The following is a 10220-nucleotide window of genomic DNA, read 5'->3' on the forward strand; positions in this document are numbered from 1 at the left end:
TTCAAGTCAAACAGAAGAATACGTCGGGAAAGTTCCGATTTCTCCATTTGGCAGTCCATTTTCTAGCGTCCACGGCTACACTTAGTATATCCAAATGACGTTTTGTAAACTCAAATAGCAACAGTGAACTACAAATAAAAAATGAATATCGACATGTACGTCAATAGCAACCAGCATACCAACATGAAAAACAAAAACACTACGACCTCATGCACCAAAGCAATACATTGTATTCATGTTAAGCGGTTGATATCAGCCTGTGCATCTCAAACACTGCGACTTTACAGTGCTGGAACACCATCTTAGGCCGACCGGCGTGGCCGAGCAGTTCTAGGCGGTACGGTCTGGAACCGCGGGACCGCTGCGGTCGCAGGTTCGAATCCTGCCTAGGTTAGTTAGGTTGAAGTACGAGGGCTGTCCAGAAAGTAAGTTACGATTGATCGCGAAATGAAAATCACAGTGAAAATCAGAAATGTTTCATTTGTAACAGTTAGCTACACCTTTCAGCTACTTCTCTACGTAGTCGCCGTTCTGACTCAGACATTCGTCGTAGCGTTGTACCAACTTTCCAATATCCTCATCATAGAAGGCAGCCGCCAGTTCTTTCCGCCAATTCTCTACGCTGGCCTAAAGCTCGTTGTCTGTGCCAAAATGTTGTCTTCATAGCCAGCGGTTCATTTGAGCAGAGACAATTACGGGCTGTATTGTGGGTAACCAAACAATTCCAATTGAAACGATGCAGGAACATCTTCATTGCCCCTGCAGAATGAGGCTGAGAATATTATCTTGAAGAAGAAACCGCAAGACAGTTATGTAATGTTGGTTGCATAGCTTCAGGGGAAAATTCTCACCAGGCCCTTATTTTTGGCGGGAGACACTATTTTCTATAATATCTTTACGCGTTCACTAAGAGCTCAGGAATGAAAAGAGTGACATAATTCTTCCTAGAGTCATACTAGAGACACTGCCCAACACATCTTTGCACAGCTTTATCGGATTTTCGTAGTCGTTTCCATTTCGCGACCGATCGTAACTTACTTTCTGGACAGCCCTCGTAGTTCTACGTTCTAGGGGACTGATGACCTCAGAAGTTAAGTCAGTGCTCAGAGCCATTTGAACCATTTTAACGCCATCTTACATAAGCCATATGTAGTTCATACTTGAAGATACACAATTTCTAGCAATCCTTGGAGAGTGTTCTGAATGAAATCCGTATACAAAACAACCCTAACACACAATTATTCAAAAACGGAACTGTGACACACTGTGCATTACTGCAGCATCTTACAGAGCTATCGAAATCTTACAACTGTATCTGTTGTGGGTGGTTTTCATTAGCGTCTATATGTTGCCGCACAGATAACTCTCAGCTCGAGGCGCAGCTTGGTACTTAATGGAAATGCGGGCCCGCTAGCTGTGCTGAGCGCTGCGCCGTCCCAGCCGCCCTGAAGTACCATTCCGCGAGCGTCGGGCAGGGCGGCCGCAGCCACTCTGAGAGGCCGAACGCGGACGGGCGCGCTGTTTCCACGTCACGGCCGCTCCTTACGCGCCCATAAATCACCGCCACTGTCCTTTGTGGGCTTCACGCACCTCGCTGGCCGCTGCGCTACTGTAGGACGGCCGGTGCGCTGCGCCTGTAAACGTCACGCTAGCAGATACGGCCTCACATCAGACGTACTCCTCCTTAAGCTATGAAAACAGTTTTTAGGGGCTCCTACAGACAAAACGTGTGGAGTCCTCAAATTACAAAAAACCAGCCCGTAGGTTCATGACTGAAATACATTGACGGAAAAGGAAATCTAAACACCAAAAAATACTTAACGTAGAGGAATGAAATTTCGGGAATAATTTAGTCTAGATAACACACACTACTTGCCATTAAAATTGCTACACCAAGAAGAAATGCAGATGATAAACGGGTATTCATTGGACAAATATATTACACGCAATTTGGGTGCATAGATCCTGAGAAATTCTGTACCAAGAACAACCTCTAGTCATAATAACGGCCTTGATACGACGGGGCATTGAGTCAAACAGAACTTCGATGGCGTGTGCAGGTACAGCTTCCCATGCACCTTCAATACGATACCACGGTTCCTCAAGAATAGAGACTGGCCTATTTCGACGAGCCAGTTGCTCGGCCACCATTGACCAGACGTTTTCAATTGGTGAGATCTGGAGAATGTGCTGGCCAGGGCAGCAGTCGAATATTTTCTGCATCCAGTAAGGCCCGTACAGGACCTGAAACATGCGGTCGTGCATTATCCTGCTGAAATGTAGGGTTTCGCAGGGATTGAATGAAGGGTAGTGCCACGAGTTGTAATACACCCGAAATGTAACGTCCACTATTCAAAGTGCCGTCAGTGCGAACAAGAGGTGACTGAGACGTGTAACCAATGGCATCCCATACAATCACGCCGGGTGATATGCCAGTATGGCGATGACGATTACATGCTTCCTATGTGCGTTCACCGCGATGTCGCCAAACACGGATGCGACCGTCATGATCCTGTAAACAGAACCTGTATTCATCCAAAAAAATGACGTTTTGCCATTCGTGCACCGAGGTTCGGCGTTGAGTACACCTTCGCAGGAACTCCTGTCTGTGATGCAGCGCCAAGGGTATCCGCAGCCATGGTCTCCGAGCTGATAGTCCAGGCTGCTGCAAACGTCGTCGGACTGTTCGTGCAGGTGATCGTTGTCTTGCAAACTTCCCCATCTGTTGACTCAGGGATCGAGACGTGACTGCACGATCCGTTACAGCCATGCAGATAAGATGCCTGTCATCTCGACTACTAGTGATACGAGGCCATTGGGATCCAGCACGGCGCTCCGTATTACCCTCCTGAACCCACTGAGTACATATTCTGCGAACAGTCATTGGATCTCGACCAACGCGAGCAGCAATGTCGCGATACGATAAACCGCAATCGCGATAGGCTACAACCCGACCTTTATCAAAGTCGGAAACGTGATGGTACCAATTTCTCCTTTTTACATGAGGCATCACAACAATGTTTCACCAGGCAACCACGGTCAACTGCTGTTTGTTTATGAGAAATCGGTTGGAGACTTTTTTTCGGACATATCCGAAATGACAGACACCACGCCGAATCCACGCCTGTGAGACATATTACGCAAACTGAAAGTGATTGAGGGAAAAGAAAAGGAAAGGTTAGGCACTACTGATTGTAGCTGCATGGGGACTTCTTGCGGAATCAGAGGTGACAAGTGAGAAAGTGCGCTGGAACGGATTCGTATCCAGTATCTCCTGTTTACCACGCAGTTGCATTGACCACTGAGCCATTAGGTCACACTGTATGTCGCAATTGCGCGGATTACCTCGACAGGCCCCTCGGCCGACCCACACTTCCATATAGCGCCATCTGTCCGCAATCCCCGTCCATATCCTCCGTGTTCACTACTTTGAAATACCCACAGGAGGCTGAGCCATGCTAAAATTTGCTGTTTTGAAGAGCGCGCCGCAGCGCGTAGCGTAAAGCAGTCGCCCTCCGTTTCTGGCGGTGGTGCCGCTGTGGCAATCGCAGCTTTGGTGTCTCCCTCTGGTGGGAAAGGGGAAAGGTTGCCTTTTCAAGTGTATTTAAGGGGCGCTATGAGCTCGCTAGTGCGAGTATGGTCAGTTGGTCAGCCAAGTCAGTTTGGGTCTATCTCGTCCGCATTGGTGACACAGTTAGTGTGTCTGTCGTCCGAAGTGCTAGTATGTGTTAGGCCACCAGTCTGCTCGAGTTTGTTCAGGCGATGGTCATTAGCCGTTGGATCGATCGGTTGGTCGGCCACATACTGAGACACAAGATGACTTGTCCGCCTTGAGCGTCGGCGCATGTGAGGTCGCCACGTTCAGTCCAGTGGGCCGCGCCGTATAGCGAGGGGTAGTGGCTTCGCGGGCGACACGAGAGCAACAGGAGTCAACCCACGACATCAGTCTGGCCGGTGAGAGCTGCGACGCTGTGAGACGGGAGATCAGCGCTCCTTCCTGCGTCTGTTGAAGCGGTTGGCAGCGGACGGTTCGGGAGAGCGTTTTGGGGGTGCTGCGCCAGGTCTTTGCCAGACATCAGAGTGTATTATAAGTTAAGTGATTCGTGATATGTTGTTTCATTTACTTGTCAAATTCTACTTTTTTTGGGTCAGTGTCCCTTCCCAAGCTTGCGCGTCTGTCTCTCGTCCGCATTTGTTAGGCAGTTAGTGTCTGTCTGTCTGTCTGCCGTACGTTAATAGCTGCCTCTGTCATGTTTGTCGGATTCGGTGTTAACGAATTTATTCCTTGAAGTGTAACGGCCGAATTCCTGAAATATGTATTTATCTTGCCTATCATCTTGAGAGGCTGTGTATGTGTAATGTAGAGCGTGTTTGTATATTTTATGTAAGACTGCATTTCTTGGGTTTTTATTTAAATGGTCATTTTAGAATATAAATTTGCCACCCGTCCACCGCAAGAGTTTTTTTTTAAGATTAAGTTGCACCTTCGGTGGCAAGTTAATTGTTTATATGTTAGTGTTTTATACCATTTCCATTCCTCCTACGGGGGGCATAGTCTTTGTGCTTGTGTGAGTTATTAAAATTTTTAGTTTAAAGTAATCTGGTGTGTTGCAGATTTGCACCAGTGTAGTCTTTCAGAGGTTATTGTGAGCGGTCGTGACTACGGCCGTGACCAAAGAGAGCGGCAAGGTTCTCAGCCCGAAAGCTCATACAGTCAATATTCGTTCTTTCTGGCTCTGAATAAATTGTAACTTGATATTTAGAGGGTGCTTTCTGATTTAAATCTGTTTCAAAAAAAAAGAAAAAAACAAGAAAGAAAAGGTTTTTAGGAATAAAACTTCCATTTGTTGAAAGAAGTTAATTTGTTTTCATCAGTTACCCACTTGCAACTACTTCCACGCTCACACAGAGTGATTAAATGTGTTAATGTTCTTGATACATTGCTAGTAAATAAAGTAAATTTTTAAGAAAAGGTTTTGAAAGTAAATTCAAGGTTCAGAGACGAATGTAATAGTTCATCCGTATTGAAGGTGGTCGACTCGTTGCACATCGAGGTGAATCAGTTATACGAATATGTGGTGTCTGTTCTTTAGGGCAGGCACATGGACTAAACCAGGTTTCTTGAGAAAACGCAATAGATCTCTATCATGCCCAATGATCTTTCACTTGGCGCCACTGAAGGCTTGTGTCAGTGGTTTGGGGTCAGAGGGTCTGGCTCGGAGCTGTCCTTGAGGTAACATGTATGTAACGGTTCATCGTGCCTCTGTGGTGCCACCAGCTGCTCATTGATGCTGCGGATGTAGTACCATGAACCAGAGCCATACGCTGAACACGGTGGTGTTTCCTCTCGGTAGTCCCAAGTGGCCATCCGGAGCCCCGGTCTTTTGCGACTGTACGCTGTCGTGACCACCGCTGCCAGCAATCACGTATAATGACTACGTTCCTGCCAGGTCTTTCTGCAGTATCGCAGAGGTAGCGTGCAGCTTCTTGTAACCCTATTACACGACCTCGATCAATCGTTCAACTCTTGAAATGTTGATAATGGCGTTTGTGTCACCCTAAACCTATTCTTGACTAACATCAGCTCAGCGCGTCCAGTCGGAAATGAATCGAAAGCTGACGACTGTTATAGCATGTATTTAAAGCAAACCTTATTTCCGTCCTCATAGTAGCATCACTAACGCCACTCTTTGCGTCTGGCGCGAAATTTCAAGAGACATCATCTTTCAGGTGTAGAACAATGCCCATCAACTTCCTTTAACGTTGCACAATTCCGTGGTTTTGGAATTTTTCGGTCAGTGAAATATCTGAACTCTCTATTAATATCTTTTTAAACAGCTGGGGACTTTAACTGCGCCGTGTGAGCACATTTACGGTATTTTTACATACAGTTGGTGGAAAAAAACCGAAATACACCAGAAGTTCATAGTTGAACTTAAATGCAAATACTAGACAAGACGGAAGGTCATACTGTTGTATCTGACCACGAATGGCACGTGCCCAACGTCCTCAGTACAATACAGGTATGGTCAGAACAGTGTCCTGTGTAGTCGTGAATGCTATATGACGTACCTCATTGCATTAGAACGAGGAAAAATTGTCGGTGCTCATTTGGTGTGTGCTCTGGTAAATGAGATAGCCGAAGTGTTTGGTGTTTCAAGAGGTTCGAATCAAAGATGTTAAGTGAAGCTCCAGGTGCAGGGAACTGCAGGGAAAACTGTAATTCCAAAACCATTCATCTTCGACGGAAGAGCACGTGAGGAAAACGAATCAATGAAGCCTGGAATTTGGTCAAATGGAACAATGGTATTTGGTCGAATGAGTTTTGTTTCACATTATTTCCAACTTATGGCTGAGGTTTCCTTCCAAGAGAGAAACGTAGCGGGAGTTCGATGGTTTGGGCAGCCATCAGCCCCCTGGTTACTGTACGGGTTTGCAGTACTGCTAAGACCTATGTGACCATTTTGGCTGATCAGCTTAAGCCTACGGTACAACGTCTGTTCCCCAACGATGAAGCTGTGTTCCAAGACGAGAGGGCCCCTGTTTGCATTTTCCATGGCTGGTTTTGCGACCACTAGGGCAAACTGACTTCTGCCCTGGCCATCATATTCGTCTGCTCTCAATATTATGGAGACTTGTTGCCTTGTGTCTGCTTTGAATAGAAGGGGGCGTGATACCTATCTACCCACTTTTTCGTTAACCTGAGCTTGCCATTATTTTTCAGGAAGAATTGTACAATATTCCTTTGAAAGCCATATAAGACCCATATACATCCATTCCGAAATGACTGAAAGCTGTTTCAAGTGCGAACTGTGTCTCTATACTACATCATGCACGGTAAGGTATTGTCGATATGGTGTTTACATATATTTGTCCGCCCTCTGTACACAAGAAGGAAAATACCATCACTCCCATATAGTGACTTTCATTATCATTAAACAAGGTCCTGATTAAACTTACTTTTACCCAGAGTGATCATACAAAAAACACAGAAGAGTAGTTTCTCAATTGTCATCACATGGCTGAGTGGCCCTTTCCCAGTCGTCGAATCAAGGATAATCTCTGGCTGTATGGGAAATTGAACTCAGGTCTTACGCATGACAGTCAGGAAAACAAAATCAGCTAACTCACACCTCTTAAATGATTCAGTCTACTACGTGATCACACAGAGTAGTGAATAGTCAGAAAATAACGTTCGTTAATAATAGATACGCTGATGGAAAAGAATCCTAACTCCAGGAAATAATTTAGAGTAATGAAATTTTGGGAATATATTTACCTTGGTAATATATTTAAGTGATTAATGTAGCAAGTTTAGAGATTAATGTAAGCACGCAAAACGCCATTGCAAACGTGAAATGATGGTACATAATTAATCGGTTTAACTGCCAGAATGTTGAATATAAGCAAGCAAACGTTCATGCAATGTGTCTAACAGATGCCGGATATCAGCTTGTGTGATGGCGTTCCCTGCATTTTGCACTTGGTCAGTCAATACAGATGCGGTTAAAATGTGTTGTGGGTGACGTTTGAAATGCTATTCGATGATGTCCATTTGCCCTATATTGGGGACAGTTATATTGATCGAGCTTGAGCAGGCAACATCTCGAAATTCAGCAGAGCATGGTGGGTTACAACAGCTGTATGTGGGGGAGCGTTATCCGGTTAGGAAACACCCCTGGAATGCTATTCATGAATGGCAACGCAGTAGGTCGACTCATCAGACTGACATACAAATTTGAAATCGGAGTGTGTGGAATAACCACGAATGAGTTCCTGCTGCCACAGAAGTCGCACCTCAGACCATAACTCCAGCTGCAGGTCCTGTGTGTCTACGCCGGAGCAGGTTGTTTCCAGGTGCTCATCTGGTTTCCTTCTAACCAAAACGCGGGTAACACTGGGACCGAGGCAGAACTGGATTTCTTCAGGGAACGCATCAGGCCTCCACACCACCCAGCAGTGAGCTCTCACTCTACTCCAGTGAAGGCGCGAATGGGAGTGGTTTGAGATCAATGGAAAGCACGGATGGTTCAAATGGCTTTGAGCACTATGGGACTTAACATCTGAGGTCATCAGTCCCCTAGAACTTAGAACTAATTAAACCTAACTAACCTAAGGACATCACACACATCCATGCTCGATGCAGGATTCGAACCTGTGACCGTAGCATTCGCCCGGTTCAGGACTGAAGCGCCTAGAACCGCTCGGCCACCGCGGCCGGCTGGGAATGGACGGAAACGGTCTTCTGGCTCGGACGTGCCGTTGAAGTAAACAGATTCGCAACAGTTTTTTGTCACTGGGGTACCAAATGCTGTACGAGTTGCTGCTCCAGACGCAGTACGATGCACTACAGCTATAAGTCGAGAACTCCCTGTAGTGCCACATGGCCGTCCGGAGTCCAGTCTTACTGAGCTTATACCTTCCCGTGACCACTGTTGCAAGTAATCATCTACAGTGCGTACAATCCTGCAAAAGTTTTCTGCAGTGTCAGCTTCCGTACTAGCCCTATCACATGCCCTCTTTGAAACTTAGTGAGCTGTTGATAAGGGCATCTCCGTCGTCTCAAAGACATTCCTAACTAGCATCAACTGAACACGGCCAGGCTCAAAGGTAACTAACGCTCATGACGGTCAAAACGCGTATTTGAAGCAAACGTGACCTGCATTAGCACCGCTCTTATGCGACTGGCGCGAAAATTTAATAGATGTCCTCTTTCATATGTAGAAACATGCCTACCAACATTAGTTTATCTCGCACAATTACATCTTGGTGTTGGAACTTTTCCCGTCAGTCAGCTGCTATTTCTTAAAGAATCATATTATAAAATTTGATGACTAGGATGTGTGCAACGGATAATTTAAAACTCATTCCACTTATTTTGAGCTCAGCATCCTATTAATTGTCATTTGGTGCTGACCCACCTTTTTTAGGAGACAAAACGAAAAATTCAACGAAGTGCTGAAAATATTATCACGGTCATGACACCTGTTAGAAGGAATATGGACTGAGATCAATAGTAAAGTATTTGAGAAATCCTTTTTTCTTTCTTTTGCTTTAGTAGCACCATTAGACTGTTGTTTGTTTCCAGTGTTACATTTACACTTACACAATCATGATTTCGGCTTCAAAGTGCCATTGTCAACTATTTAAGTGTTATAAATTGCCTGGGATGGAGTACTGCCGTATTAAAATACACTGTTAGACGCATTGTCTAAGATTTGATATTTGTCTAAATTTATTTTAATACGACAGTATGCCATCCGAGGCAGCTTATAACACTTTGAAGCCGAAATCATGATTGTGTAAGTGTACATGTAATATTGGAAATAAACAACAGTCTCATGGCGGCGCTGACTTCAAAGAATTACGACTGTGGCCCCGCATTATGAAAAAAATTATTAAAAAAATATTCGTTGATAAATATATATAGAAAATCCGGTATGCAACATATAAAAACGAAGGTCACATCTTAGTCTGAACCTAGAAAATGTGATGTTAGTGTTTGTGTTAATTGGTTATTTTTCAAAAATTGTTTCCTTTTTCGACTAAAATTACATACCTGATATTTTGTAAACGGCCAAAAATGAATAAATAACTAACCATACTGGCCCATAACATTACCAGTAGACTTGAATCACATATGGTCTACGGAATGGCGACAAGCTGCATCTATCACCCCCCCCCCCCCTTTAAATTCTATTGATTTAACTTTGAACATGCGTCAGAGAGTTACCCTCAATTTCTTGAATGACCCTATGTTGCTTCCAACTATTAATTATTTTTAGTTTATTTTCATACTAGTGTGGAGTTTCGGTCTTAAGCTATTTTTAGTATTACTATTAAATGTGGCAAGCTTTCTTGCATCATACCTTGATTTACAATGATCTGTTCATACTGTTCCTCAGTAGTACTTGACACATGTATTTGGAAGATACAACAATTGACTGCTGTCTCAGTCACAACTTGAATATGATACAGATCATCCTGACCTTATTCGGCTGTTGGTGGCCATTTTCATGTCGATAAAAATGAAACATAAACAATGGATAATGTTCTGTAGGAACAAAGGAGTCCCGCTTTATGTTAAGAGATGTTGTTGATCTTTAGGTCGAAAACCGTTCTGTTGCAAGTTCGTAGCCTATATGAGTTAAACAGGTATCATGTACGTATTTCTTTCCAGACTCTGTAGTTTCCTACAGACTTAATCTTCGTCATTTGGA

Source organism: Schistocerca serialis, chromosome 8 (genome assembly GCF_023864345.2).
Source record: "Schistocerca serialis cubense isolate TAMUIC-IGC-003099 chromosome 8, iqSchSeri2.2, whole genome shotgun sequence".
NCBI lineage: Eukaryota > Metazoa > Arthropoda > Insecta > Orthoptera > Acrididae > Schistocerca > Schistocerca serialis.